This window comes from Limulus polyphemus, unplaced genomic scaffold, assembly GCF_000517525.1.
Source record: "Limulus polyphemus unplaced genomic scaffold, Limulus_polyphemus-2.1.2 Scaffold471, whole genome shotgun sequence".
In the NCBI taxonomy this organism is placed as follows: domain Eukaryota; kingdom Metazoa; phylum Arthropoda; class Merostomata; order Xiphosura; family Limulidae; genus Limulus; species Limulus polyphemus.
The window spans coordinates 266,793-275,822 of record NW_013666081.1 but is presented as its reverse complement, the minus strand read 5'-3'; the positions used below and the strand labels follow the sequence as shown (position 1 = coordinate 275,822).

The 9,030-nt window shown below is 34.2% G+C and overlaps 1 non-coding gene across 1 annotated transcript; it reads left to right on the top strand.

Annotated features, from left to right (window-relative positions):
* Positions 1-7,922: 7,922 nt before the first annotated feature.
* On the top strand, positions 7,923-8,004 carry Trnas-gcu. Its single transcript has one exon. It is a non-coding gene; the product is annotated as a tRNA-Ser (tRNA).
* Positions 8,005-9,030: the final 1,026 nt, after the last annotated feature.

Here is a 9,030-nt window from a genome sequence, read left to right as displayed (position 1 = left end):
CGTTATAATGTGACGGTCAATCCCACTATTCGAGTAGCCCAAGAGTTGGCGGTGGGTGGTGATGACTAGCTGCCTTCCCTCTAGTCTTACACTGCTAAATTAGGGACGGCTAGCGCAGATAGCCCTCGTGTAGCTTTGCGCGAAATTCAAACAAACTACTAATACAATTTTGCCAGTTACCAAAAATTTAGTAATGGTCAGAAATGGTTTCAAAACTACTAAGTGAGACATCAGTAAAATCAGTAACAGCATTATTAGATATGAATATAATGGGAACTTTGCCATTAAAGTAAAGAAAGAACTCAATTCACCAATTCAAGTCCTCTTTCAGGAATATGTTCACATGAATTTTGTGATGCTAATATTTGCGTCAATTAATACTTTCTATTAACCTTCTCTTACCACTTACTTGCAAAACATATTAAATCTACAACAGGTTGAAGTTCTTTATTTATGACTGAGTGACAGTTGAATATATAACTAGAACCAATAACAAATTAATGGAGCTTATCGTCGCATAGAGATATTCCAATACCAAGGAAGACTAGAAAAGTACCCTATTTATTTTCCGGGTGGAACCGACAGTTCTGGTCTTATTTAGGAAAAAAAAACCCTAAGGAGCAAACGAGGATAATGAAATAAATGTTCAGGGCGTAAAGAAATTCCTGTTTAAACCCGATTTTTCATACCATCAGTTAAAGTCACAAGAAAATTGAGAACATGTTCCAGGCATAAAAAAACAAACAAAAAAAAACTGCTAAATACAGAAGAAACGTTGACTATTTGCTTGCAAAAAACAAATACTGACCCGTACCTGTTAATGGCCCAGTGGAAACCAACATTTTCTTATTTTCTTGCACTAAAACGTCAACAATACCTATTAAAACTATATTATTGCTATTTTCTATTTGAAGACCACTAAAACTAAGAACCATATCATTACTAACCAATCTTTATTCTATCATCCCCTCTACCTCTCACTTAGTTTTAGCTTGTGAAATTTGGGGCTTCATCTCTGCAGTGAGCACGATGCATATAGCCAATTGTACAGCTTTGTGGAGAAAAACAAACACAGAAACTTACTGTATCCATCCAAATATTTCTATGATGATATTAAACAAAAACTAAATAACCAATATCTTGACTAATCAGTTACAGCTTAAACGTCATATAAACTTCTGAGAGATTAAAAGATATACGTACAATTATTACAGTACAATAAAGTAACAGTTATATTTAGTGTGATCTAGCGATGAATTTCTAAAACAAAAAACGCCTATCTATATCTCAAAAAATGTACCCAAATTACGATTGATTAGTAGATCAATTCCCTTGATGAAGTAGCAAATGTACTGAATTAACAGCATTTTAAATCACGTGCTTCCCTTGGAATTGCCCCTCCAGTGCTGATTATGCTTAGTCTAAAGACCATGGTTACATACTAACGTTCCACACATGACTTCGCATTGTTATTGTAGTGGATAGTGGTTCAAAGCTCCAAGCTAAATACACATCTTGATAAATATTCCAAAGACCGCCCACTGTTAGTGAACTCCTGCTTCAAAGACCAATTTCTAAATAAACTAAAGGCACAAAATGGGAGAACTGTGATTACAGTTTCCACGGCCACCTTTTACATGAAAGCAGCTTCAAATTCTCAGCTATTATTTTGTCAACGATGTAAGGAAATATGTCCAGCCTCATCACAATGGCTTTAGGTGCTGGAGGGTTTTCTTTGTTGCAATAGCCTTCACTACTGGTACGTCAATGTGGTAGCTTTAGTTGAAATAAATGCCATATAGTAACAAAGGCTTCACAATCTTTTAAGGATTTGCCCCCCCCCCCCCCCAGTGGCACAGCGGTATGTCTACAGACTTATAACGCCAGAATCCGGGTTTCGATACCCGTGGTGGGCAGAGCACAGATAGCCAGTTGTGTAGCTTTGTACTTAATTACAAACAAAAAAACAAACTTTTAAGGATGTACAAAGCAACAGTTTCAGAATTGGAAAACTTTCAGCAATAAAGTCAATATAGTTGATCTCACTATCATCATTTTAAGAAACTTAAGTTACAGCACTTTTTCCGCTTAAAATAAATCTCATAAATATTAGGTTTCAGAAATATAGCCATATTAAATGAATCTACAGACTTGTAAGAAAATTTCCAAGTAAACTGAATTATGGTCGTTGTTCTATATTATAAAATGGGTTATTTCTGCTCTGTTCATTGCAAGGAATCGAACGTAAGCGTACTGCTAACCCACTGGGGACTTGAATAAAAGAAAATACTTTGCAGAAACTTTCGAAAAAAAAAGAACATATATTCGATTCAATGTTCATGTAATAAAACATATATAGCACAAACAAAAGACCCCTTAATGTAAAAAAAAAACACACACACAAAGAGACCACTATCTTAGATTTGAAATAGAAAAGTCAGCTGTTATCTCTCATGTCTATCATAGAGTGTAAATAATCGTAGTGGATCCAATTCAGGCACATTCCACTTTTAACAATGATTTACTTGATACCTAGAAACTAGTGAGGTTTCCTTTTTCTGTTGTTAGTTGTCGTTTTATTTGTGAACAAAAAATTGTCATTTTTCATATTATAACGTTTCATGTAAATTGCAACCTTGAACTGTGATATTCTTTTCCTTAGCGATTGTCACATAGGTAGGTTTGTTCACGAGCATGCCAATTTCCACACCCTCTGACTTGCTAGATAATTTTTGCGTGAGTATTACTAAATTTCTGGCATGATTGTCAGATGTGCAAATAGAGTTCTTGAATTCATCTTTTCTAATGACGGGATTAGCTTAACATTCTTAGAGCTATAGCGGGGTTTACAGCTTGTACTATAAGTCCAAGTGAAAACAGAAATTAGAAAATCACCTTGGTTAAGAAAGAGATAAGTCTGATCCTAAATAATCTTTCTATTTATACTTCAAGGACTCTAAAGTAAATGTCGCATTCTCGAACTTGATCTCTAATATCTAGAGCTTCGATATAATTTTATAATTACGAAGTCTGATTGTATAATGAATCGGTATGACGGGAATATGTTTATGTGGCAGCTTTTTTTCAGTTTAGCAGTCGAGTTAACAACTGAGGAAGGAATAATTTCTGGATCTAGGGAGATGGAACAGCATGTTTAAAAAACAACTTTTAATTCTTTTTCATTTACAACGATTTTAGCCTTGCCTTTGTATTTTCAGATCTTATCAGTTGTAACTGGATTTCCTATAGACCTGTATGGCCTGGTAGTTAAAGCGCTTGACTCGCAACCAGCGAGTCGCAGGTTCTAATCCTTCACGCCGAATATGCTCGTCCTAGCGGTGGGGGTGTTATAATGTGCGGTCAATCACACTGTTCGTTAGTAAAAGAGTATCCAAAGAGTTGTTAATTTTAATGTGTTTCGTTTGAGCTTTGATTATAAAGGGTTTCAAGTTAATATTTCTTCTTTCTCGTAGTCAGTCTTTTCTGGCTCTCCAGTGGCACAGCAGTATATCTGCAGACTTACAACGCTATAAACCGAGTTTCGATACCCGTGGTTGGCAGAGCACAGATAGCCCATTGTGTAGCTTTGTGCTTAAAATACAAACAGATTTTCTGAAGGGACTTATAATGCTAAAGGTTGCGTTTCAATACCAGCCGTAGGCGAAGTACTCATGACTCATTGTGTAGCTTTGAGGACTAATAAAAACAAACAAATCCTCTTAAATAGAATGTTTATTTTGTTAATCATTTTTAAAGGGATCTTATTTTATGTTTTACGAATTTTTTGGTAAAGGGTCTTATTTTATATTTTTGATCTATGTCACAGTGTTTATTTAATGTTTATCTATCACTTTGTTAAAGCGTTTTTTCTTTATGTATTGCATCTTTGTTAAATGGTTAAAACGATTGGTTTTAAAGTTTATAATTAATGTTGGCTTGAGGACAAGCTTGAAGTAAAGGGAGGGGAAAGTGTGGTATGTAGGCATATTGATGAATTTTTTACCTTCTTATCTTATTATAGTATTTCTCGAAATTTATTAATTATTCTGGTATGTCTTCAAATTCGATGACGAGGAACCCACTTTGAAACTGATAATGGTTTTGAGATGGCTTGAATGGGTAATGAAGAAAAACTTTAATATAAGTTTAACATAACAGCTAATGATGTTTGTTCAGAGTTTCATACAATTTGATTTATTAGATTTTGTTTTCTGCTTGGCTTAGTATTTGGTATTATATTATAATTGAATCTTATTGAATTTCCGACGTACAGAGTTCTAGTTCTTGATGGTCATGCTTTATTAGGTGATTATATTGACACTGATTAACTACTGTATAATTCTTGTTACTATTTACCAATTATTTAAAGCAACCCGTCATTCTACTCTGCTTGTCCCGGGTTTCTTCACGAGTCGTCATTGTAATTCATTGATTCCTCTAGGCCTGGGGAGGCTCACTATCCCATAGTTCACGGGTTCTATTTGTGATCTCAACAGATGCAAGCCAACTTACAACGCCAGTGCTTTGTCGAGCAACATATTAGACAACAGTTTCATCATCAGGTCCAGTGTAATAAACAAGGGGGTCAACGCCTTGGCAAATCTTCTGGAAACTGAAGGAGACCAAGTCGACTTTTGTCACCGAATTGAGAGGGGTGGGGACATACAGCAAGGTTGATGAACTAGTCGAAAAATTGCTCACTGAAAGGGTGTGGTGACCCCTGCCCTCCTAGCCCCAACTGGTATAAGTCCGCAGACATACTGCTGTGCCACTAGGCGCCCTTGGATTTGAACACGAGTCCTGTAGCACAAGCGAACGCTTTTCTTTGTTTATTAAATTAAAGGATCCTCTACAAGTAGCCACATGATCAACATGCAGCAAATAAATGTACACACAAAAAACGAATACAAAAGATACACAAAGAAAAAAACACGAAAATAGCATACAATAACGAATTACAAATAAATATTATAAACATTACAGGGAACTTTAGGGGTTATAATAAAGGACATGTAATACTATAACGTGTTGAAGAATGAACAAGTCGAGAACAGTAAGAACAAAACTGTGGTATTATTATGAATTACGTCTCTCGAATAGTCAAACTGATTTTCTTTCTAAACTAAGCCTTATAAAAAGATAAATTCAAAAAACATTCTTTGCCAAAAACACTCTCCGAATTGTTACCACAGAATATTTTGGCCATAGTAATTACTTGTAATTGCTTGTTAGGCACGTTTCAACAACTCAACTACTAAACAACCAGCATTCTATTAATATTTGAACAATACCGTTTAGCGTTAAGTTAGCGCTATGATCATACTTAAGTGTTTACGTAGTTGACAATGTAGCTTACAAACTTGGTAGAAGACTGTTGTATCTAATTGTTTACATAGTGTATGCCAGTCATATTTCATAATATTATGAAAACTTATAGGTTCAAAAAATCAGTTTAGGACAAACAAATACAAAACATTATAACCCGAGCACTTTCAAAAGGTGGACCTTCATCAACGGCATTAGTTTGTTCCTGTTGAAGAAAGATCCACCTTTTGAAAGTGCACGGGTTATAGTGTTTTGTATTTATGTTAGTTACCTTGTTTGTTTGTTGGAAGTTAAGCATAGAGTTACACAAAGGGCTATCTGTGCTCCGCCAACCCGGTTTCTAGCACCTTGTTTGTATAAGTTAATTCTCATTTAAAAATGTGTATATCAATGTGTGATACTGGACACACCAAAGGATTATATAACCTCATAATAAAGAAATAAAATCATAGCCAGCGCTAGGGGAGAAAGGAGGTCGGCACTCCTGAAATGTAGTCTCCTCACTCATGCTAATACTGTCCATGAATCCAATTTCAGATGTGTTTTAGATTTTGTCCCACTATATGTTTCATTTCACCCTTCCACTAGTTAAGAAAAGCTGGAACTGCGATTGAATAAAACTAAGTAAAAATAAATAAATAATAGTAATTTTGAGCCTGTGACCGTATGAAATAGAACACTGGAAGTAAAGTTTTTGACCCTGGTTCTGTGTGTATGGCAATGTATTTTCAGGGTCTAAATGTCTAGATATTGAAAACATCTTGTCAGGCTGGTTGTGAAGATTGTATGTGATTGCCTCACCAACTTAGCACATCTATAACCATAGCACGTTCAAGTGGTGGTGGCCAAGTGGTAATAAAAGAATTTGTCTGTCATTCGAATGATGGAGTGTTCGAAACTGCACTAGGGCAAAAAGGGAGTATAGTTCATAGACGATCTGTGAAGGGCACGGCGCGTGAAGTGAATCCGTCTCCCTAGCAAATCAAGGAGCATGATGACCGAACACGAAGCATGAAGTGACCGCCAACACGCCAAGCTAAAAATAAGCTATTAAAACTAACCCAAATATTTTCTGGCGAATGTGATTCAAAAGATAAGATAATTTTAGGCTTATCTAGTAATTCGATAGAAAATTTTTGAAAACTTCATAAGTTGTCAGTCAGGAATTATTGTCTTAGGTTCAACCGTGATTAAAGAATTAGCACAAAGGATTATCAAAGAAAAGTCAAGTAAATTCCAAAAGACAGATACTCCCGCTTTTCACTCCCGAAGCAGAATACATAGTCAACTATTCGAAAACGCTTGAGTTTCTGGGACTTTGGAAACTACTTGCTTTAAGTTAAGATAAGGTTTGGACCAAAAGAGGAAAATTGTTATTAAGATATTGCGCAGTTTTATGCTTGTCAAAATTAGTACCTAATTTTAGCATAAAAAATCACGCCCGTTGTTCATTATATTTACATCGGTCATAGTCCTATACGAGTAAAAGTAAATATATTTATATATAAGTCACACCGAGCGTTATTTTCACGTTATAATAAATAGTACCGTATCGCATCATATAAGTACAAAGTAAGGCAGAGGAAGTGAGAACGTGATTATTTTGGGACAAATATTTTTATTTAAGAAAGAAATGAGCTAAAAGCATAGAGTTGAAGGATGGGACTAGCAAATGAGTTAAGCTTATTGTATTTGTAAAATAACAAAAACATTATTTAGGTTTGACTTTATAATGAAGTTAAACAGGGCATGCAAAAACGGATTGACTATTTTGGAATCCCCCAATGGCTCAACGGCAAGTTCGTGGGCTTATGACGCCCCAAATCGGATATTGATACTTGTATTCCTTTTAAACTTCAGTGCCTGTAGACGTACCATCCATACAAATAAATTGACTTAAGAGACATTCTAGGCTTGTAAATACCCACTTAATATGAAAACACAATATGGATTACTCTCTCCACGCACTTCTGCGTCATTGGTTTGGTGTCCCGACTTTCTCTACCTGAGAAATGTAACACTCAAAATGAGTTAAACTGTGGATCTTTAAAATGCCTGTAATTTTTTTCCACAATAACTTGGATGAGCAAAACTATCAAATTAATTCACATTCCATGGTGACGAGTCAGAAAACACATAGACAATATAAACTATTGCTCATTTGTATCAACAAATATTTTATAAACATATCTTACTATAATAGACGTCAACATGTAGCTATTTATATGAAGCGCTCTGATATAATCACAATAACTACACCATTAAGTGATTTATTGTTGAGTAGGTATTTTCTTTTTCCTGTAATTCTTAACAAAAATAAATTTTCCACAACTTTGCCTGCTTCGATTTTATTAGTTGTCCAAAACTGTATTATCATACGCTGGTGCAATTGTAGGCGGTGTGAAAACTTTCCACGAGACTAACAAAATTATAGAGACTTAACCAATGTTTCATTCGAAGCTAATTCATTGCATTAATTATATGCAAATATAAAATTAAATAATTACAAGTCATCTAACACACTAATAACAAAGTTTAATTTTATATATTTTAAGATGTATTCTTAAAAACATTAATTTATAGCATAGTTTCTATGTGACGAGGTGGCCGAGTGGTTAAGGCGATGGACTGCTAATCCATTGGGCTCTGCCCGCGTGGGTTCGAATCCCATCCTCGTCGAGAATACTTTTCTCTTTCAGTTGTATTTTGATTTATTTAGGTGTTTTTCACGTTTTCTCATTACTCATTTACCAAATAATTTTGTTATTACTTTTCTTGGTTTACACTAATAGCCATAAACTATAGATCTTGTGCAGTTACACAATGTTTTGTAAATTGTTAAGACTTACTGTTAATCTTGTTTTATAGAGACATTTGTTGATGAGGGATTTTTTTTAATCCAGTGTTACCAGTAAAACTATATATTTAACTTACTTATGCATTCCTTATAAATGCAATGCTAATTTAACAAGGAAATGGCTTGTTTGCTTACTTTTAGTAACTATGTCCCTGCTTCTCAACGATGCTATATATCTAATAAATATATATATATATGAATATATGTAAAAGTAAATCGCACGAAAAATGTTTTATTTCGAATAAATAAATCAAAGAACGAAAAGATAGTAAGGACAGAATATGGAGATTACGTTTATTCAACAAGCAATGGGATAGAATTGGAAAAGTAAAACTTTCAGCACTAGATGGCAGTAGTAGCCAAAGTATTTTATACAAAAGGTTTTCCTTTAACAAATTTATGGCATCACAAAAATGCGCTAAAATACAAATTTAGACTTAGACTTCGAAATTAAACAATTTTCGGAATACTGAGTTTATTTATCAGGGTTTATATTATCATGGGATTTTTATGTTTTACATATTCTTAAAAATACATATAATTAGGTAATGCAGGTGCATTTAAAGTCACGAGCATCACTTGGCACTTCAATAGAAAAAGCAGTATAATTATAACTTAATTTAATATAGATTGTTGTAAAACACTGTCATTTGTCAAACTAGTCTGTCTCGATGAAATAGTCAACTGATAGCACATTCAAACAAAAACTATTACAAAAAATTGTTATTTACAACTTCCCTCATGAGAAAATAAATGATGTAATTGGAAATAAATAATGTAAAGACGGAAATGGTAAGAAATTAGAAAAAAACACACTTAGAAATGGAAGAAAAGCTAGAAAAGAACAA